Below are 22705 nucleotides of genomic sequence, written 5' to 3'. Positions count from 1 at the left end.
TGGGTGAATAACTGGTTGGATAACCATTCTCTAAGAGTAGTTATCCATAGTGCACAATCATGCTGAAAATTCATAACAAGTAGGTTTCTTCAGGGATCAGTTTTGGGATCGGTTTTGTTCAATGTATTCATCAACAACTTTAATGATGGCCTAGAGAGTACACTTATAAAATTTGCAAATAATATCAAGCTGGAAGGGGTTCCAAGAGTTTTGGAGAATAGGGTCATAATTCAAAATGATCTGGACAAACTGGAGAAATGGTCTGAAGTAAACAGTATAAAATTCAATAACGACAAATGCAAAGTACTCCATTTAGGAAGGAACATAGAGAATGGGAAGTGACTGTCTAGGAAAGAGTACTGCAGAAAGGGATGATAGTGTGACCCTGTTGCAAAAAAAGCAAACATAATTCTGGGATGCACTAACAGGAGGGTTGTGAGCTAGACATGAGAAGTCATTCTTCTACTCTATCCTGAGCTGATGAGCCCTCAGTTGGAGTATTGTGTCCACTTGGGATCATCGCATTTCAAGAAAGAGGTGGAAAAATTGGAGAGGATCCATAGAAGAGAAACAAAAATGAGTAAAGGTCTAGAAAACCGGACCTATGTCTCTACATACTTTTGTTATTTGCTTATATTTATCCTTTGTCTTTTGATCTAGTTTCCACTTTTTATATGACTCTTTTTAGATTTTTACATCATTTAAGAATGAATGGGAGTGGGGGCACAGGAACATATGGAGAGAGAGGAACAAGGCGACAAGAGGACAGGACCACGAGGGGTGACTGAAATGGGGTACAGGGACACATGGGGACGGCAAGGAAGAGGGATGTAGGGACACACAGAAGCATACAAGAATGACTGAAACAGAGGCTAGGATCTGAATGAGAGAGCTTCCACAACTTACACTCCCTCTCTCCCCCTCCCACAATCACTCTGGTTTATTCTGAATTTGTTCAACCCATGGCCAAAACAACCCTCCAAGTTTACCACTATGCTTCTGCCCAGGAATTACTTCCCTCTCCTTAAACAACTCCATCACTGCTGATTCTCTCAAGTCTTTGCATTGCTTCTCAGGGTGCAATAGATACGTTTCTATACTCTAGTTTACATAAATTATTATTCACAATTCTGTATTAATATGCCTGATAAGGAACCTATTTTCCAAAAAGAAAAAAAAAAACACTTCCTGAAACGTTTTTTCTTGCTTGTATTATTAGAGACAAACTTGCTGTCAGGAATTTTGAAATAAATTACCAACAAATATTGGCACTGGCATGACTATAGTGTGTTATTTTGGAAAATAAGACATTCTGAATTTTTTAGAGTTTTAAAACACTGTGCAGAAAATTTTTAATGTTTATGCTCAAAATTCCCCCAAAAACCTCTTCTGGTTTGTCTCAAATGGCAACACCACATTGAACCCCATATACTCCTCCAATGGTCCCTGCCGCATTCCTTAGAGGCCCTCTTATCAGTGTTCTATAATCTGCCTGTTGCTTGGCTAGCATAAATATTATTTTAGATCCACAGTGTGGTCTATATGAGGTTGGACCCATCAGAATATAAAGAGTGTCTGACTATATGATGCTCATTTGGACTATTCACTGGTCTGGCTCTTTATCCTTCCAGAATGATCCAAAACACTCACTTGGGCTTTAAAAGTCACTTACTGAGCAGTTGGAAATTCCATTTTATAATCACATAATTTAATTACCTTACTGTTCAATATTTCTTCTAAACAACAGTTATTTACAAAGAACAAAATATCTTGTAGTGCTGATCTGTGTGACATTTCACCTTTGAAACTATCTCCCCTAAATATTTTCATTACAGATACCCTTGGTATTTAGGTTTGCCAAGTGTCCGGTATTCACTCAGACAGTCCAGTATTTGCGGGCTCTGTCCGGTTAAAAAAAACATGTGAAATGTCTGGTATTTTCTGTTTCCCTGTCGCATCTGGTGGGGGTAGAGGAGTGAGGAGAGCAGCAAAGTCGTAGTGAAGGGGGACAGAAAGGGGCACTAGGGGGGTGACAGGCTGGGCTGGGAGTGGAGTGTACTCTGCTCTGGCCCTCATGACCAGAAGAGACTCGGAAGCTGGCCACGTGATGCCTCCCTCAACACCAGCCATGGCCAACCCGCGTCTCTTACCCCCAAAAGTGCGGCTTGAGAAGCCGCTCCTGTGCCCCCCTCAATAGCCCCCACTCTCTGCCGGCTTCCCCTCAGTCCCCGGCTTCCTTGTGCTTACCGGGTGGAGCTGCAGGGTTTTAAAAATGGTGCCCAAGATGGCAGACATCTTAAAGGGGCAACCTCCTTTTTACAAAAATTGTTTTTTTCTTTTTGCTCCACAATTCTGTTCTAGGGAGCTTCCCCCCTCCCCCCCGGTGTTTTTTTTTCGGGGGGAGGGTCGGTGTTTTTTTAAACCATCTGGCAACCCTATTGGTATTTAATGTCCAGCAATATCTATTTAGCCCTGGGGTGGGCAAAGTATGGCCTGCATACAGCATCCACTCTGCCAAACCACCATATCTGTCCCACCACAGTACTCTGGGCTGTCAATGTCCCACAACCCTGACAGACCCTGAAGAAGGCTTCCTGCTTGCCATGGCCCCAAATGCTGTTCAAAGCAACTGACAGTTGGGGCCACGTGCATCTCTGCACCACACAGGTAGAGTGGGAGAGGGTGGGCAAAAATTGGGGCAGGGAGACTGAAGACTGGGGGAATGGGTCCCATGGGGAAGGGAAAGAGAGCAGGAGACTGAGGGATTGGAGCAAGGAGGCAGAATGGGAGACTAGAGCTGTCAGAGCCAGAAGGTGAAGCATAGGGCAGGGAGTGAAGGGATTGATTCTGATGAGGCTGGAAGGCATAATAGGGATGAGGAGACTGGAGGATTAGGTCCAAAAGGGTTGAGGGGCAGAGCAGGGGGTGACGGAGCTGGTACTGTCTGTGATGGCCCTAGTCATACACAGAATAGAACGCTACTAAATTTGGGGCAAAACTAGTGCCCTACAATTAGTGGTGCCCTACACAGCTGAGTATGCCTTGTAGGCCTAAGGACAGTCCTGTACAAATTAGGGATGTTAAAAAGTGGATAATTGTGTAACTGTGTAGCTGCTGAAAATCTCAGGCTGGCTGCCAGTCCCGCTGCCAAGGAACTGGCTGCTGCCCCATGCTGCTACTTCTAATACAGAGTCAGCAGTGCAGAGTGGCAGCCTTTTCCTTGGTAGAGGGGTAGCAGCCCGCATATAACTGTTAACGGTAACCGATAAGCCCAGATTTATCAGTTAACCCTTTAAACAGTTATACTTTTATGTCCCTAGTATGAATCAATGCTGATTGTTACTATGAAGACATCTCACTTGTCTAAGTAATTTTTAACTTGTTCATTTACTATTTTGACTTCTGAGCCTACCTCATATTCACTGGCATTCAATGTGCATTGTGTCCAGTCACCACCAACCCTTAAGCCATTAGTCTGTTGGCCATTATGAGTCTCATGCCCATTCTCTCAGGTGAATTTCATTCTCAAATATGAAGGACACAGAAGCTAGATTGAGGCTACATATTTAAGCATGGTGAAACAGGGAACATATAATAAACACAATACCCTGCACTGAAGAGTGATTCCTCTTTTAACCTCCCAAACAAATGAGCCATGAAAACAATCAAGAATGGGAACATACTCTATGGTGAGACATTCATGAACCAACAACAACATCAGGGGGAACAGAGATAGGTGAGTGGTTGTGTGTGTTTACTCAAAGGAACAATGCTCCTCTGTCCACTAAAGACAACAAAGAAGTTACATTTAAATTATATAATGCTTCAAAAAAAAGTTAAGGGCCTTTTTAATTCAGAATTTTTGTTTAAACATTTGCCAACTGCACAGACAAAAATTCAGATATAAAAAATAAGACAAGACTTCCCGCAGAGACACAATTTAAAAAAATATAAAGTCACTTTTTAGACACATCCCCTCATGGGGATTTTATTGTAAGTGACTGATTTTCTCTTACTGCTACCCATTGTTATCTGTGTACACTGGGTTTTTAAAAGGTCATCTGCATTTCATAAAAGGAATAACCCTAAAGTGCCAGACTTTAAATTGCTGTTGAAACTGCAGGGTTTTCAGCTATTTATACATTTATAACTTCAAACAAGGTGTAGGTCAAACATTTTGGAAACTTCCTTTTTTATTATGCTTTTAATTCCTGGAGTGAATGACTGTATTGTGATGAAGTGGACTCTGCTTTTCCATAGCTATAGCTATGAATACAAATCATCTCAGTTTAATTAGTTCTTTCCTTTTTAGAAAATCCTTTCAAGACAGGCAGACATCACTTTACAAAGAAAGAAAAATATTTCCTAAGATGCTGGTTTAAAAGTATGAATATTTTTTTTACACAGACTTATTTTTTAAAAGGTAAGAAAGCCAGCCAATGGCAGAAAATTATTGCTTAAAAATCCTGGGTTGGAAACCACCCAACAGGATCATAAGTCCCCAGCATGATCGCAGCTAAATCTCACTGATGATTAATTTCCTTGTATGTCTGATGGAAGGGTGCCCACTATCTACACTGTCTTCACTGTAAATCGCCCTGCCAGCTGATCAATGGAATTACATTTTTATGCTAGCACTAGACTGAACTGATCATCTCTTTTAGAAATTATATAATGCAATGCCAGATCAATGCTACTGGTGGGTTATGAAGGAAATTGTACATTGTAAAGTATTTTTCTGATAGGGTTGAAAGAGGCAAATGGCAGAAACCCTAGAATAACAATAGAGATGTAGCCATGTTAGTCTGGTCTACCTGAAACAAAAGACAGGACTATGAAGCACTTTAATAAACCATCTTCTTAGGCTTTAAAATGCTGCATAGCCCTGTGTTTTTTTCACCTAGAATAACAGTTAGGTTGTGTCTACATTAGTGAGATCTTGCGCAAAAACTTGCTGCCTGTCTACACTGGCCATGAGTTCTTGCGCAAGCACCCTGATGTTCTAATGTATAAAATCAGTGCTTCTTGTGCAAGAACTCTGACGCTCCCACTCAGGAATAAGCCCGTCTGTGCAACTGTTCTTGTGCAAGAGGCCAGTGCAGACAGGCAACATGAATTTCTTGCTCAAGAAAGTCCAATGGTTAAAATGGCAATCGGAGCTTTCTTGCGCAAGAGAGCATCTACACTGGCATGGATGCTCTTGCGCAAAAGCACATCTCTTGTGCAAACGCACATGCCAGTGTAGACGTTCTCTTCTGGAAGAGTTTTTGCACAAGACCTCTTCCGCAAAAGAGTTCTTGTGCAAGATTATGCCAGTGTAGACGTAGCCCTTGTGTGACTATGCCAGCGTCTATTTCATTGTCAGTTAGTTTACTAGCATATACAGGCAGTCCCCGGGTTACGTACAAGATAGGGACTGTAGGTTTGTTCTTAAGTTGAATCTGTATGTAAGTCGGAACTGGCGTCAGCCGCTGCTGAAACTGATCAGTTTCAACCGCGGCTGAATCTGGACGCCAGTTCTGACTTACATACAGATTCAACTTAAGAACCCCAGGCGTCCCCAAGTCAGCTGCTGCTGAAACTGATCAGCGGCTGATTCCAGGAAGCCTGGGGCAGAGCAACTCTGCCTCGGGCTTCCTGTAGTCAGCCGCTGGTCAGTTTCAGCAGCGGCTGACTTGGGGACGCCTGGGGCAGAGCAGCTGGGGTGCTGCTGGGTTGCTCCAGTAGCGCGGCTCCTCGGCGCTACTGGAGCAACCCAGCAGCACCCCAGCTGCTCTGCCCCAGGCGTCCTGATGCAGCCGCTGCTGAAACTGACCAGCAGCGGCTGAATCAGGACGCCTGGGTCAGAGCAGCTGGGGTACTGCCGGGTTGGTCCGGAGCGGCGCTGCGGGACCAACCTGGCAGCCCCCAGCTGCTCTACCCCAGGGGTAGACAAGAAAAGCCTGGTCTGTTGGGGGGGGCGGGCACTAGCTGCACCCCCCTCCCCCAGCAGACCAGGGAGACGGGGGTGGCGGGACTGCCCAAGTCCTCTACGGCTTTGCTCCATCTCCCTGGTTTGCTGGTCGGGAGATGGGGAGCAAAGCCTTGGAGCACGCCCGCAGGGAGACAGCTCAAGCGCGCCCGGGCTGTCCCGCTGCGGGCGTTCTCCAAGGCTTTGCTCCCCATCTCCCTGCAGACCAGGGAGACGGGGAGCAGCTTTTCTCGCCCCGGAGGATGGGGGCGGTGGACCGCGGTGCATCTGGGCGTCCTGCCACTCCCGTCCTCCGGGGCAAGAAAAGCCCCGTTTGTAACTGCGGATCCGACGTAAGTCGGATCTGCATAACTCGGGGACTGTCTGTACCATCCTATTTTCAGCAGGTTGTTTAATTCATAACTAACATCTCTACCAGTGAAAAGATACTTCTCAGTCCAACTAAAATGATCTATCATTTATACTGTGCTCACCATGATAGCAAGACTGCCCTCAACATCCCTTTCAGATATATCCTGCCTGTAGTTTGTAATTTTACTATCTGACTCTGCAAAGTGCTCTGAATCCTTTGCTTGCTTGTTTAATAGAAACAAACAATGACTTCCTCTCCAATATACATACAATGTGAAATATACAACATTTAAAAGCAAAATCAGTTTAAATACTCTCCCTGGGTACGTCTACACTACAGCGCTAGTTCGAACTAACTTAGTTCGAATTAGTTAATTCGAACTAAGCTAGTTCGAACTAGCGCATCTAGAACTAAAAACTAGTTCGAACTAGCGTTTTGCTAGTTCGAACTAGCGCGTCCACACTGATTGGACGCAGGGGGGCATTTAAGGGCAGCTGAAACTGGTTCTGGCAGGGCATCAGGTCAGCAGTTGCTTTGTGTGGCTGCTGTCTGAGGCTATCTGAGGCTCGTGCTTAAAGGGACCCCCCCTGGACAGCCGGTTCTCAGCTTTTCCTGCTTGCTTGCCAACCTCGCCGAGGGACAGCAAAGCGTCGGTCTCTGTGCCCGTCTGTGTCGGTGCTTCCCTTCGGGGGGGCCGCCGCAGGTGGCAACATGGAGCCACGGCTCGCCCTGCACCTTCTGGTGCACGTTCTGGACTTGCTGCTGCAAGCCTGCCAGCAATGGCTCGAGGCTGCCTGGCACCACCTGGGGAACGTCAGCCCCCTGCCTCTCCGCCTGGCCGCCCTGGGGGCCGTGGAGGAGCCGCGGCGGCGCCCCGGCACCGGCGTGCCCCGCCGCATCTGGCGTCTGGACACCAGCAGCGACTGGTGGGACCGCATCGTCCTGGAGCGCTGGGACGACCGACAGTGGACCCAGAACTTTAGGATGAGGAGGGACACCTTCCTGGAGCTCTGCGAGTGGCTCGCCCCTGCCCTGCAAAGAAGGGACACTCGCATGAGGCCCGCCATCCCCCTCCAGAAGCGGGTGGCCATCGCCCTCTGGAAGCTCTCCACGCCGGACAGCTACCGATCCGTCGGGAACCAGTTCGGCGTGGGGAGATCCACTGTCGGAGCAGTGCTCATGCAGGTACGGCGCTCGTCGGCCACCGAGCCGGGGGGGAGGGGGGCTGCGAGGAGGGGATGGGCCGCCCCAGGGACAAAGGGGGGGGCGGGAGGAGGCGAAAGCGCCCCGCACCGGAGGGGTCGGGCTGTCCCGGCCGTACTACACGCCGCCAGGGGGGTTGCTTCCGGGAGTGGGGCGCGGGGCACTGCCAGGGCACGCACGCTCCCAGCCACCCGGGCGCCCCACTGATTGACGCTTTGCTGTGTCTCTCTCCGCAGGTGGTCAAGGCCATCAACCGGGTGCTGCTCCGCAGGGTGGTCCGCCTCGCCAACCCGGATGCCGTCATCCGGGGATTCGGCGCCCTCGGCTTCCCCAACTGCGGGGGGGCCATCGACGGGACGCACATCCCCATCCGTGCCCCGGAACACCAGGCGTCCCGGTACGTGAACCGCAAGGGGTACTTCTCCGTCATCCTGCAGGCCGTGTGTGACCACCGGGGACAGTTGACGGACATAAATGTGGGCTGGTCCGGCAAAGCACACGACGCCCGGGTGTACCGGAACTCCTCCGTGTGCCAGCGGCTGCAGGACGGGACCTTCTTCCCCGACCGCCACATCAGGGTCGGGGACGTGGACATGCCCGTCTGCCTGGTGGGGGATGCCGCCTACCCACTGCAGCCCTGGCTCATGAAGCCCTACACGGGACACCTCAATCCCTCCCGCCAGGCCTTCAATAACAGGCTGAGCAGGGCCCGCATCGTGGTGGAGGGGGCCTTCGGGCGACTGAAAGCCCGCTTTCGATGCCTCCTCACCCGTCTGGACCTGGCCGAGCACAACATCCCTCCCGTGGTGGCGGCATGTTGTGTGCTCCACAATTTGTGTGAGCGGAAGGGGGAGGCTTTCTTGCCAGCCTGGATGGCTGAGGCTGACCGCATGGCTGGACACTACGGTCAGCCCCGCACCGCCGCCGTCCGGGAAGCCCAGCGGGGGGCCATCCGGATCCGGGAAGCCCTGCGGGAGAGCTTCCAGGTGGAGGAGGAGGAGGACTGACCTCTCCCTGCATGCCCCACCGGGGCCTTCTTCCACCCTACCCCCCCCTTCCCCTTTCCCCTCCCTACCTACTGTCAAATAAAGACACCTGTTTTTCCAACAAAAACGTCTGTTTATTTCAGAGAACTGGGGTGGGGGAGGGAGGAATGAAGGTGGGAGAAGGGAGGGGGAAACCTGGGACGAGGGAGCTGGAAGGGGAGGGGAGGGAAGGGAGGAAGGGAAAGGAAAGCTCAGGGGTGGGAGTCTGGGTGCCTCTCCCGTCTCGCCACACTGCGGGTCCGGGGGCGTCGGTGGGGAATGGTTGTGGAGGGGGGGGCAGAGAGGACAGGGGGTGTGGAGGAAGCAGGAGCGGAAGCAGGAGGAGCAGGAGGAGCAGGGGGAGCAAGAGGGGGAGCAAGAGGGGGAGCAGGGGGAGCAAGAGGGGGAGCAAGAGGGGGAGCAGGGGGAGCAAGAGGGGGAGCAAGAGGGGGAGCAGGGGGAGGAGGAAATGGAAAGCGGTCTAGCAGGCTCTGGAGGTGGCCTCGCAGGGCACGGCCCTGCTCCTCCAGGGCCTCCAGACTCCTCTGGCGCAGCCTGAGGTCCTCCTGGACCCAGTGGTCCTGGAGACGGAGCTGTCGGTCCAGGAACCGGAGATGCCGCCTCTGGTAGTCCTCCTGGTTCCTGGCTGTCCTGCTTGCCCGGGCGCGGGCGGCTGCTGCAGGCGGGGTGGTGCGCCCTGCAGTCCCCGGTGCTGCAGCTGTGGTGCAAGAAGACCAGCGGTCAATTACCCCAGGGGCCCAGGTGTGTGAAACCCAGCTCCCCTCTGCAAGGCCAGGGCCCCTGCAGGATCCCCAGCTGCTGCTCCGTAGTGGGCAAGGCCCAGGCGCACGGTCCCGGGGCTCCCTCTCGCCCCAGCCCCCCGTACACATAAGGGGAACACGAGGGTACTCACAGGTGGATGCCTCCCCGGCCTCTGATGATGCAGGCGAGCGGCTCTGTGGGGTGCCTCGGGGGTCCCGGGTCCTGGGAAGGCTGGCAGCAGGCTCCTGGCTCTCAGAGCCCTCTTCCTCCTCCTCGGTGTCCAGGAGCGGTCCCTCTGCCCCGGGGTCAATCACGTCCCGGGGGGCAGGGACGGCATGAGGCCCCAGGATGCGGTCCAGGGCATGGAAGTGGGGGCAGGCCTCCGGGTCAGCCCCTGGCAGGCAGGCCCGGGAGTAGGACTGCCGCAAGTCTTTAATCTTGCAGCGCACCTGCTCCCGGCTGCGCTGGTGGCCCCTGGCGGCCAGGCTGGCAGCCATGCGTCCATAGACGGCCGCGTTCCGGTGGCTAGTGCGGAGATCGTGGACATTTGAGGCTTCCCCCCAAACCTCGATGAGGTCCACGATCTCCGCACTTGACCAGGCGGGCGCCCGCCTTTTGCGCCCCCGGGCAGGCTCCCGGGAGCCGCCAGGCTGGTCGTGGGGAGCAGTGGAGGGCTGGGAGCCCTCGGATGGCTGGCTCATCCTGTGGCAGGTGCAGGCTGTGCAGGCACGGGTGCTGGCAGCCTTGCAACTGGCACAAAGTGAGTAGCCAGCCCGTGGCCCTTTAAGGGCTCCGGGGCCGGGAGGGGGGCAATAGAGTTTCCCTGGTGTTGGCCAGAGTGGCCACCAGGGAAACCTGGGAAGCCTTAGCCTCCCACTAGTTCGAACTAAAGGGCTACACAGCCCTTAGTTCGAACTAGCTAGTTCGAACTAGGCGTTAGTCCTCGTAAAATGAGGTTTACCTAGTTCGAACTAAGCGCTCCGTTAGTTCGAATTAAGTTCGAACTAACGGAGCGCTAGTGTAGCGCATAGGAAAGTTAGTTCGAACTAACGTCCGTTAGTTCGAACTAACTTTCTAGTGTAGACATACCCCCTCTCACCTAACCATGAAAATGAACAACTCTCCATTTAACCCACTTACACTTCGTCATGGCCTGGATCAATATTAGCTTACAACATCTACCCATGGTCAGGATCAATATTAGCTTACAACATCCATCCATGATTAACAGATTCAGATTCAAGAAGCCTGCCAAACAATTAACAGGGTCACTTCGTGATCAAAGTGCTAAAACAGCACTAGATGACAAGGCAATTTCAGAGAAGTTAAATGAATTATTTGCACCCATCTTCACTGCAGAAGATGTGAGGGAGATTCCCACACCTTAGCCATTGTTTTTAGGTATATATCTAAGGAACTATCCCAGATTAAAGTGACAGTGGAAGACAGTTTGTATCAAATTGATAAAATAACAGTAGTAGGACCAGATGGTATTCACTCAAGGGTTCTGATGGAACTCAAATATAAAATTGCAGAGCTACTCACTGTGGTGTGTTACCTATTGTTTAAATCAGCCTCGAGATGACTGGAGAATGCTAAAATATTGCAGTGTTGGGATATTTTTCTAAGGCTTCATATGTAATCCTGGCAAATTACTGGTTGAAAATCAGCAAAGAACAGAAGAATCAGACACATAGATGAATATGACATTTTGGGGAAAAGTCAATCTATTAGAATTGTTTGAGGGGAACAACAGACACATGCACAAGTATGACCCATTCAGTATGGTGTGATTGGCTTGTTTCCCCGTCCAGCTTTTCCATGTGCCTGGTGAAGTAGTAGACAATTCACTCTTCTTAATATAGATCCAATAGGTTTGAGGCAGGGGTTTAGCTTATGCTGTTAATATATAAAAAGAGGTGTATCATAGCCAACCACCCTTTTTGACACCTAATGTGTGCTTGTTAGGGACAGCTAGAGGAGATTGGCTTTCTCAACTGGTTGAAATGAAATCTAGTGTTACATAAAAGTTGCCTCTTTTGGACCCAGCTGTTAGTTTTGCAGACTTCTGCCAAAGTTTTTAGTGAATATGAAAGGAATTTTGCAGGAGGCTCAAGATCATTCTTTCTGGTTTCATTTAGCATGTTTAGGGTTTTACCTTTCTTTAAATAATTACTTCAAAATATCAAATATTTGGCTGCTTTATTAGAAAATCGGTCATTTGATATTGAAGCACTGTTTTCACTACACCACTGATTAACAGAATGAAGATAAAGAGTCGGACAAATTATTAACTCTAGTAGGCGATGGCACAGTCTATAAAAGTGAATAGTAAATGTATATGCCATTTAAAATCAGACTACACAAAGCTCTGAACATTAAACCATTGGGAACAATTGTGTATTTGCAAGGAGATAGATTTAAATGACCTAAAATAATATTTTTCAGATCTAGAGTGTTATGATGGTATAATGTAATATAGCAGGCACAATGAATACTAACTGACCTGTAAATTTTGCAACTGCATCTTCCTTTCCTGCTTAAATTGCTTTTTTCATGGCTGAATATACTATACATTTCACCATCCACAACATTACCAGACAAATTCCTGAATACTAGCAGACTCTATTCATATGTAGTCTGAGTTTTCTTTCTCTAACATTCAGATAGAGTTTTGATTATTCATTTCTCATATTCGATAGAGTAGGGTATGATCTGCAAAATTCAGAATTGTACCCAACTAACATGAGGGTTTTGTTGATGCTAGTCTTGTTTTGTGCTCATCTTTATTTTGCATTACATTATTGGGCTATTATTATATTTTGACCCTCATTCTGTATTTTTTATTTTATATTCATGGGTTTTATATATATGTCTAATGTAAAGAAAGTACAATTATGTACTTTCATACTACAGGTTGAACCTCCCAAATTCAGGACCCTCTGGTCTGGCAACATCTATGGTCTGAAAGGGGAGTGCCAGCTGTGCAAGCAGTAGCTGGGTCAGGGGGCAGCCAGGGAGCTTCCGTTCCCACTGAGGAACCTCCGGCGTCAATTGAGCCAGGTGACTGGTGAGTGCCAGTCTCAGCTAGGGAACCCCAGGCTGCAGTGCTAGCCCAGCTGGGGAACCCCTGGTTTTCCCTAGTTGCAGAGGGGCTGGGGTGGGCAGTCCTGTTTGGGGAAGCCCCGGCTGAAGCAGGACTGGCAGAAGCGAGGGCCCTGGTTGGGGAACCCCAGGGAATTCCCAACAACAGTGGGCAGAGTGGCTTAGCGGCCTCAGCTGGGGAATCCTGGGGAATATGCTGTGGCAACAGAACTGGCAGCAGCCAAGCAATCTTGCCAGGCACCCTTGGGGTAACCTGGGGAAGAGTGTGGGCATCAGTGTGGAGAGCCTGTGCCAGGCTAGCGTTATTGGGACTAGTGGCAGCGCAGAGAGCTCCAGACTGAGGAGCCTGGGAGCAGAGCAGCCACCAGGGGAGCACTGACCTCCCCTGGTCCAGCAAACTCCCTGGTTTGGGACAGCTCAGGTGCCAAAGGTGCTGGACTGACCTGTAGAGTTACATTCCACCTTATCACACGTGATGTCATTAATACTCTGTGATATTCTGTTGACTGATGCTTGCTTCTTTTGTGATTCCAGTGTGAAAATCACAAACTTCCAGTTTACATTTCAAGGGATTGTCCTACTCCTGCTTGCAGGTAACAGAGCTGTGCAGGGACGTGTGGAATCTGGGGTTAGGGGTCAATTAATTGGCAGACAACCTATGGTAAGATGCAGAGAGCTGTGTCTTTATATTTTAGGGAAAGACTCCCTTGTCCCTCTCTGTTATTGAGTTCTTTGCAAATTATTGTTTTTAGTTCTAACACACTAGTGTTGTGTTACATTACATAGTTATGCTGCAACATTCCTCCAAGGACTAGGGTGGTAATGTAGGCAACCGGAGTTGCAAATGAAGCCCGGGATTTGAATTTCCCGGGGTTCATTTGCATCTCGCCGGGCGCTGCCATTTTCATTTGCATCTCCGTGCCACGCGTGTAGCCGCGCGGCACGGACTAGGTAGTTCGGACTAGGCTTCCTAGTCCCAAGGAGTAATGGTAGTTTGGAATAGGAAGCCTAGTCTGAACTACCTAGTCCGTGCCGCGCGGCTACACGCGTGGCACGGAGATGCAAATGAAAATGGCAGCGCCCGGCGAGATGCAAATGAACCCCGGGAAATTCAAATCCCGGGCTTCATTTGCAACTCCGGTTGCCTACATTACCACCCTAGTTCGAACTAGGGTGGTAGTGTAGACATACCCTGCTTTATCTAACTTCTCTGAGGTATGTCATGAAAAATGACACTTTCCATTGTAGTGTTGTTAATTGTCTCTTATTCAAGGGACGACCTTTATTTTTTCACCTTTGTGCAACAGTGGGGGAGGTCTAGGTTGGATATTATAAAAAATTATTTCACTGGGAGAGTGGTAAAGTACTCTCCTACTCCCCTAGGTTTACCTAGGGAGATGGTGGAATCTCCATTCCTAGAGTTTTGAAGTCTCAGCTTGACAAAGTCCTGGCTGGGATGGTTTAGTTGGGATTGGTCCTTCTTTGAGCAGGGGGCTGCACTCGATCATCTCCTGAGGTCTCTTCCAATCCTAGGATTCCATGATTCTAAGAATAAGTTTGGGTGTTGCTGACTGCTATGAAATGCAGGAAGAAATACTCTTGGCAAATGTAGATGAGTACTGCTTATACATTATAGTATAAAGAGGAGGGCTAGGGTGAGAGTGCTAAGAAAACAGTTCCTTATTTTTGAAATACAGTGTTAGGAACCCTACCTCCTGGCCTAGTCTGATTTTTCTTATGTAGCATAACGAGTATATAACGTAGCAATTTGTGACATGTCTAATCCACTCGAGATATATGGCTAAATCCTGTTCATTTTATTCATTTGGATAATCTCCAGCAACCTGAGTGATGACTAGCTGTATGAAAACACAGTTGCCACTGGCTGAAGGTACTGTGTACAAGAGGGTGGGAAAATGTCCCATGGCGGAATGGGGGAGAAAATCCAAAATTTGAGGTATTGTACCCACATCTCCACTGTTTTCCTCAAAAATAAAAGAGGGGAAAAACCACAATGATATTTTGCAAAGTTTTTGCCTGACATAATTTTGTGAAAAAATTCAGTTTGATCCAAGTTTTGCTTCTGCCTTTTCCTTTTACATATGTATGTATTTATTTTTGGTAAGAAACAAAATCATATTATTCAACTAAATTCACCAAATTTTTTTTTTTTCTTTTTGCATCTGGGAATTGATGAAGGAAAAACAGATAATTTTAGTTAACCGTATTATAAGACATACACAACAAGGTGGAGTTTGCTGGATTATTGGTACATTCCACGATCCTATTACACCAATATCATCTGTATGTGAAGAGAGCATAGGATAAAGAATCTTTTAGCAATGTCAGAGCTAATTATTCTATTTTGTGCTGCAAAATTTGGGTATGTCTACACTTGCCTCCTACTTCGAAGTATGGAGGCAAATGAAGCATACCGAAATTGCAAATCAAGCCCGGGATTTAAATATCCCATGCTTGATTTGCATGTTCCCGTCCGGTCGCCATTTTAGAAATTCACTAGCCCGGAGTAACTGCCCACGTCTACACGTGGCAGTGAAACGGGAGTCCGGTTTAAAGCCCTAACTCAAATTAGCTGGTATTCCTCCTGCAATGAGGTTTACCAGCTAATTCGAATTAGGGGCTTTAAATTGGACTCCCGTTCACTGCCACCTGTAGACGCAGGCAGTTACTCCGGGCTAATGAATTTCTAAAATAGTGACCGGCCAGGAACATGCAAATCAAGCGCAGGATATTTAAATCCCGGGCTTGATTTGCAACTTCGGTATGTTTCATTTGCCTCCCTACTTTGAAGTAGGGGGCAAGTTTAGACATTCCCTTTGTCTTATAAATTCAATGGCAGTAAGAGTCAGAGAGAGATGACAATATGTGGAATATTGCTTCCTTTAAATACTTGCCTCAAAATCTGAGGACATCAGTTTACTAACAATATGAAACCTTTTCTGAAACCAAAAAAAAGCCTGTTCAACTTTAAATCATGTAAAACTGGAAAATATTAAGCATCATCTTTAACTAATTGTTAATTCTATTCAGCAGAATTAGGATAAAAAGAACTTTAAAACTTATTTCAGCAAACTATACCCTATACTGCCTCGCCCCTCAAAGTAAACTAAAATTGTAAATGAATTATTTTTATTCTACATTTGTCACTGAAATTAGTTCTGATGTAAGAAAAGGACAGATTAAACCAAGCATTCCAGTGAAAGTATGCCAGAAAAGCTCCACAAATGTCTTTCAGTACCAATTTCAACAACTGCACTGTTCCACTCTTTCATTGCTCCCAAGAAGAAACTTTCCAGTGTTAAGCTATTTGGTACCTTTTTGTTGTACAGACCAAGGAAAATTAGGATTAGACTATCAAACTGATCTTCACGCGAGATGTAAAAAAGATATGACGCCACACCTGAGACATAAATTATAGTCCACTTACCCTCTGTAAACCATTTAGCCACAACAATTTTATGAAATCAAACTAATTGCATAATAAAGTTGAAAAACAGGAAGAACTCATGTCTTGAACGTGTAGTGTTTTTCACTGTGCATTCTTTTGTGTATGTTAATTTATCTTTTGTGATGTCACGTATACATAATAAGAGGAAAGGAAGAGTTTTAAAATAATTTCAGAAAATTCACTGTACTTATTCCCGTATACATTTAATAGCTATGAACAGGTAGCTGCATGTTGAGAAAAAGTTATTTTTGTTGACTTAGATCTGTTGAATCCATATACACATCAGTCTCTCAAGATGGGGATGAGGGAGAACCCTATCTTTGAATATGTGAGTACGAATTATGACACACAACGGTATCTTGACACACAACCGTATTTCCTTAAGATAATAATTCATAGAACAGCACTTTTGATTCTGTAGAAAAAATCATTCAGTTATTTTCTTCAAGTATATTTAGGATTAATCTAGTTTTGCAGAATAAGTTTAAGAAGGATTCATGTCTCATAATAATACTCATTTCTTTAAAATAAATAATTGAATTGTACCTGGAACCTGACACTAAAACAAAGAAGGAGTCAAAGTAGGAATCAGTCTTTGGGCACATTAAGGATACGTCTAGACTACAGGCTTTTGTCGACAAAGGCTTTGTCGACAGATACTGTAGACAAAGCTTCTCTCAAAAAAGAGCGTCTAGACTACAGCCAGTTCTGTCGACAAAGCAAACGGCTTTTTCGACAGAGAGTCTAGACGCTCTCTTTTGAAAAAGCACAATGTGGATGCAATAGCGCCTTTTTCGACATAACTCCATCGAAAAAAGGTGTTATTCCTCGTAGAATGAGGTTTACCGCCGTCGACAACACTGCCGCAATCTGTTGACTTACTGTTGACAGAACTCGGCGGTAGTGTAGACGCCGGTATAGTTTTGTCAACAAAAGTCCACTTTTGTTGACAAAACCCTGTAGTCTAGACACACCCTAAGAGGTTATATTAAGGACATGTTACCCTTTCACTATGGCTAAAAGAGAATGAAATTCTTAATCATTATTATAAGACAACACATCCAGATAAAATATCCTTGTATCTGTTAGATTTAACATTTCAGTTGAATTAATCTCTGAGTCACCATTTTGGAATTATGAAATGATATCATTATGAATTATGATTGTTGTATGCTACTATATTCTATGATAGTATCATAAAGATATTTCAATAGATTCTACAATCCATATATAAATTATGTCCTCTTATAATGCCTTACTTTTCTGGGTCTAATTTTCTATAGTATGCCAGAAAGGGTAACATTTGATAATACAAAAAATATTGCTTTGACATAAATAAGACATATGTTAGTTTTATTATCACCAGACATTTCAAGCAGCTAGTTGTCATAGACAAGGTGCTAGACATCATAGAAACAAAGGAAGGCCTGGACTTTACCCCAAAGAGTTTACAATATGTAGTACAATTTTCATGGGAAAAGAAGGCATTTATAGAGCTTTTTAAAATGTATCCTTTGTTAAAAAAGTCATTTCATATATTATTAGTAAAATCTCAGAATCATTGCAATATATTCAAAGCTGTTGTGTCTATCACAGCAGGTCACAAAAGTGTTTGGATAGCTGCTTTCTCAACATTAATTGGTGACATTATGGATCCTACTGAGTTAGGCAAAATATCCTGTAACTTGGCTCATGATAAGCTAGCTACTTTCCTATGACATTCTTCTAACTGTCTTTTCTGGAACTGGCTTAAATGATAAAATCTACAAATCAAGCAATAACTACATAATGAATTTCACATACTGGTTGGAATGGTTTGACTGGATATGATATTCAGAAAGCTTCAGGTTCCCTCTCTGTTGCTAGAGATATGGATGCATGCTAAGAGATACTTGATTTGCCACAGAGAATTTCATCCATGACCTTAGGAAGCTAACAGCTCTGAAATCACAACCATGAAAAATCTGATACCCCAAAGTTTGCATCTCTGCTGACCATTTCATTGCTGCAGACCTCATATTAATAACATTTTGCAATTTTAAAATAGACAAAATATGTTAAGCATTTATTTTGAATTTGACATTCTGCCCTTGGCAAATATTTTTCCTACAGTCTTGGCCCAACTTAATTCACATACAAACCCACTAGCCCAATTCCACACAAACTCTGGGAAAACTGAGACCCAAGGGGTGTCTCCTATATAGTTTTGGGAGGAAACTGCTAAGAGGAACCTGCCAGTGACTCCAGCAACAGAAGCTGCTTCAGACACTCAAAACTTTCTACAGCACTGACTGGACTCTCTTTGTCCTGTTATGACTGGTTGTTTCTCCAAGCGACTCCCTCACAATCTCTTCCCCTTAGCATCCCTCCACACACGCCCCCCTTGCCTGCCCTTTTCCCCACCTCAAATTTCTTTTCTTTAATGTCACATTGCCCTTCCCTTTTCTTTCCATTTCTCTTCACACCTTCTACCGACATGCCCCATATATTGAGGAACATCACATTGTTCAGTTTGCTTGCCTGTTCCACCCTTTCCCTCATGCCGTGCCTGTATAGTCTATTTAGATAGCAAGCTTCTCAAGGCAGGACTGTCAGCTACTCCATTTGTATAGTGGCTAGCACCTTAGGGTCTCATTTTAAGTTCATCCTTAGGCACTACCATAATGAAGAGGACTAAAAATTATTAAAGAAATAATGCAGCTTCATTCCTTCTCTTCTGAGCTTCAGCCATGAATCTTGGGAAGCAGATATGAATATGCTAACTTTTTAAAAAGGGGTTTGTGATGACTTCAAAAAGAGATGTGAAGTGTTTATTCTATGAATGCATTTTAGAAATGGAAATTAAATAATTAACACTTAGATTGTTCTGTTCTTTATACGGTGATTGGCTCTGTAAAGCACCACAGAATGAATCTGCTGTAGAAGGTGGCTTTTCAGAAATATACTTGGATATACTTTGCCTTTCAGGTGAGATGTTCTTAACGTGCAGATGGGATTTATTCTTCTTACAAAGTAAATACAGGTTGAACCTCTTTAATCTGGCATTCTCTGGTCTGACAGCATCCATGGTCTGCCATGATTTGAGTTAGCCGGATGTCCACTTGTCATGGGTGTGGCCAAGTTTCTCGTAATTCCATAGTTTATTTACAGCCAACAGCCCTGGCTCTCAGTGTTCTTTGATGTTATTTAGCTCTAATTACCCCAAAAGTCTTCTAAGAGCCCAGTAAGCAGTGGAAGTGTTGGTAATGCAGGTAGGCAATACTGACCTCCTGGGGTTCAGCAAATTCTCTGGTTCCACACCGGTTAGGTTCCGAGGATACCAGACTAGAGAGGTCCAACCTGTATAACGAACATGAAATGGCAATTTTATCTTTAAAATGTCTCAGGTTGATAGCCATGTTAGTCTGTAACTTTAAAAACAACAAGTAGTCCTGTCGCACCTTAGAGACTAGTAGAAATATATATCGTATCATGAGTTTCTGAGGGCAAAATCCACTTCTTCAGATGTGGGTAATGCCCATGAATGCTCACAATACTATATATATTTGTATTAGTCTCTGCTTGTTAATTTTATCTAGAACTCCCTTTCAAACTTCTTCTCAGTTCTGCCCCTATTTATTTTCTCTTGTCTCATATTTTACCTGTTCCTGCTTTGATCTTTTAGCAATACCAACCTTAATAATCTGTTTCCATTTCCCTTCCCAAATACCTTGTCACTTCCCTTTCACATGGAAAACTCTTTATGCACCATTCTATAAGCCCAATATTGTCTTTTCCTTCAAATACCTCCACAACACCCTTTTTAACTAATGTGCTCATAAGAAACTGACAACTAACAATGCCCAGGTTGTGTGAAAGGGGGGGAGGCAGTAGGTTTTTTTAAAAAGTTTGTTTGTATTTTAGCCCTCTCCCCTGCTCAGTATGTGGTTTGTGGTCTCCAGTTGTGAACACCTAAGAGCAAGGATTCTTTTCATTTCTTCGCCTCCACCTCAATGCTATATTGCCACAGTTGTGGTCAATGGAGGTACCAAAACTGAAAATGCATCCTTGTATAAAAGAGGGAGCAGCTAGCAAGGCTTTCTCTCTGAGGTGCTTGTAACTTTGAAATTTACAACACACCTTCATCTGCAATGGTCCAGAACAGCTGGTATTCAGGGCATGCTTTGGCGCTGTTTATTTCCCCAGATGTTTTGGAAGCTAAAAATATGATCGCTATTATTTGTAAGTAAGGTGGAGTATTGTGTAGAACTATTTTCATCACAAATAATTTATTTTCTGTTTGCAATGAGAATGTGATGCTGGTTTGTATTATAATTGTGTTTTTAATTCATGAAAAGTGTGCCTAGAGTTTGCATAGACACTTTTGAGAGATGTATTATGAAAATAAATAAGTATAAAAATCATCTCCATAGTACCCAGTGCATTTTGGGTGCTTCTGGAACTACAAACCATAAATAATAATCTTTAGAGTTAAGCATTGAAACTACATCCAAACAGAGAAATAAATACATGGAAATAGTTCCTGACAAAGGCAATTTAATCACATTTGAGCTTTTGTCTTTCTTGAACTCCTACTTGCCACTTGAATTTCCTGGAAATTTGAATAAGTGTTGCCTCCCTCAGAAAAAAAAATCAGTTTGCCTTCAGTATATTTCCACTTTTGGAAGACAAATAGGGACTATTATAATTGTTTTCTCTTCTTTTTTCATGAACTTTAATCCTTCAGCCAGAGATGCAACAATGATACTTCATGGGAGAACTAAATGGGAAATATTGAAAGACACTACCAGGAAATGTACTCAGCAAACCAAAGTCCTTCCAAAAATAAAGTACTTTGTAAGTGAATTTTAATAGAAACTGGGACTAAAAAGAGTAGAATAAGCCTATTTAGCTACCAGCTACAAGGTGTTAATCAGAATCTTGATGATTAACACCATGTTCCACTTATGAATTAGCTACTGTCTGTCCTGAGAATTTTACCACCTCTGAGAACCATACGCTATGGGTGTTAATGAGGAAGAAACACATTGCTTTCTTCCTTGAGTGCCACTGCCTCATTATTCCTTTGTCCATTTACAACTCATTTTTTGAAATCTGTTTCCTAGCAAAATATTAGATGTTAATTATAAATATTTTGAACTGACGTTTCCAGATATTATGAGCCCAGTCCTGCAATACTTATATGAATAGTTCTGCTCTCTTCAGCTGAATGAACTATATGAGTATGGGCTGCAGAACTAGAACCTAGATACAATTTTCCCCAAAAATATTGTTTACTAGGCTCCTATGTCACTTCTGAAAATGGGACATTCTTGAAAATTTTACAACCCCCTGTTAGCTGGTCAGTTTCCATCACTATAGTTTATAAGAGTTTTAACATACAAACTGTGTAATTTCAAAGCACAAATTCAGTCTGGAAGGCCCATTTTTTTCCCACTCCATGTTCACTGCACATCTGAAACCTACATTGAATATTTTAAATGCAAATTCAGCTGGACTTGTCTGGAACTGTATTAAAAGGATTAGTACTGTGTAAAATTATATACAGTAACAGAAAACAAAGGCCAGGATGAAAAAAAAATACAAGTATGAAGTCAAGGAATCTGAGCCTATTTGCTATTTCTAATGGAAGGCATAAGGGTTCTGTTGAAAAAGGCTTTCTTTCTCAACAGATCCCGCTCTAGACTGCCGCTTTTTGTCGACAAAGTGCTGAGTCGGCAAAATGCAGTGGCCATTTTTATGCAAATTAGGCATGGGATATTTAAATCCCTGCCTCATTTGCAATGTCGACCTGCCTAATCTGCATCCCTCTGCCGACAGAGGGATGCAGTCTAGACATACTCCAACAGACTAACACAGCTATCCCTCGGAAAAGTTCTTATAAACTTACAATAGAATGTAATAGAAAAATTCGTAACTGCTATATAATTTCATAGGAAGGCTGCAAAAGTCTATGGAAAGCATTCTTACTCTCTATTAAATTATAGAAGTCTGAAGCTAGGTCTACACTAGACCTGGCAGCTTGGCTTAAGTTGGCATCTCCAGCTACATAGAATATGTGGCTAGAGTTGGCTTACCTTAAGCCTAGCTTGGCAATGTCCCCACAAAGGGAGCAAATGCTCCCATCAGCTTCCCTTGCTTCTTGAAAAGGAGTAGTACTGGATCCTCATAGAGGCTCCCTCTGATTTTGATTTAGCAGGTCTTAACTAGACTTGTTAAATCAAATTTCAGAAGATCAATTGCAACAGCGGCAATCTTCCTTTCAGTGTGGAAAAGGCCGAAGAATAACTCACATAGAGTTGGAGTCATCCCTATTATATTTCATAGGATTGTGCCATTACAATGTGCTTTCAGACTAAAATCAACTGACATTTATTGGACATTGGGTTCCATGAGACTCAGACTCAAAATGAAACTCTGGTGGGTCTGGGTCAAATTAAGGTCCCAGTTTTTCATTGGTACCTGCACCTGCCACAAGTCACTGTAACATCCATAAACCTCCTGAGTTTTGCACATCAGAACTCAAGTCAATAAAAATAAAATAGTCTGCACTGTCAAAGCTTGTGTATGCCCAATTTGTCATGGAATTCTGCAACACAAAAGTTCAATGTTTTATATTGAGAGAGCGAGAGAGAGCGAGAGAGAATTGGGCCAATTTGAATTAAAACCTATGTAATCCAGCATGTTACGTGAGGTTATTTTAGTCAAGAACCTTAATCTGAGCAAGGCAGCATAACACGGTGTGGATATTATCCAGGGTAATGTGGTGAAATTAAATCTTTTCACAATATGCATCCACTGTCACATAAAGTAGTGAA

General features: G+C 44.9%; 1 protein-coding gene across 3 annotated transcripts in view; it reads right to left on the bottom strand.

Moving 5' to 3' along the window:
- CDH10 (cadherin 10) overlaps positions 1–22705 on the bottom strand; it is a 167414-nt gene that overhangs the window by 86334 nt on the left and 58375 nt on the right. The window lies entirely within an intron of this gene.

The sequence above is a fragment of the Pelodiscus sinensis genome, chromosome 2, assembly GCF_049634645.1.
Source record: "Pelodiscus sinensis isolate JC-2024 chromosome 2, ASM4963464v1, whole genome shotgun sequence".
Taxonomy (NCBI): Eukaryota; Metazoa; Chordata; order Testudines; family Trionychidae; genus Pelodiscus; species Pelodiscus sinensis.
The sequence above is the reverse complement of the archived record's forward strand: the minus strand, read 5'-3'. Positions and strand labels throughout refer to the sequence as shown.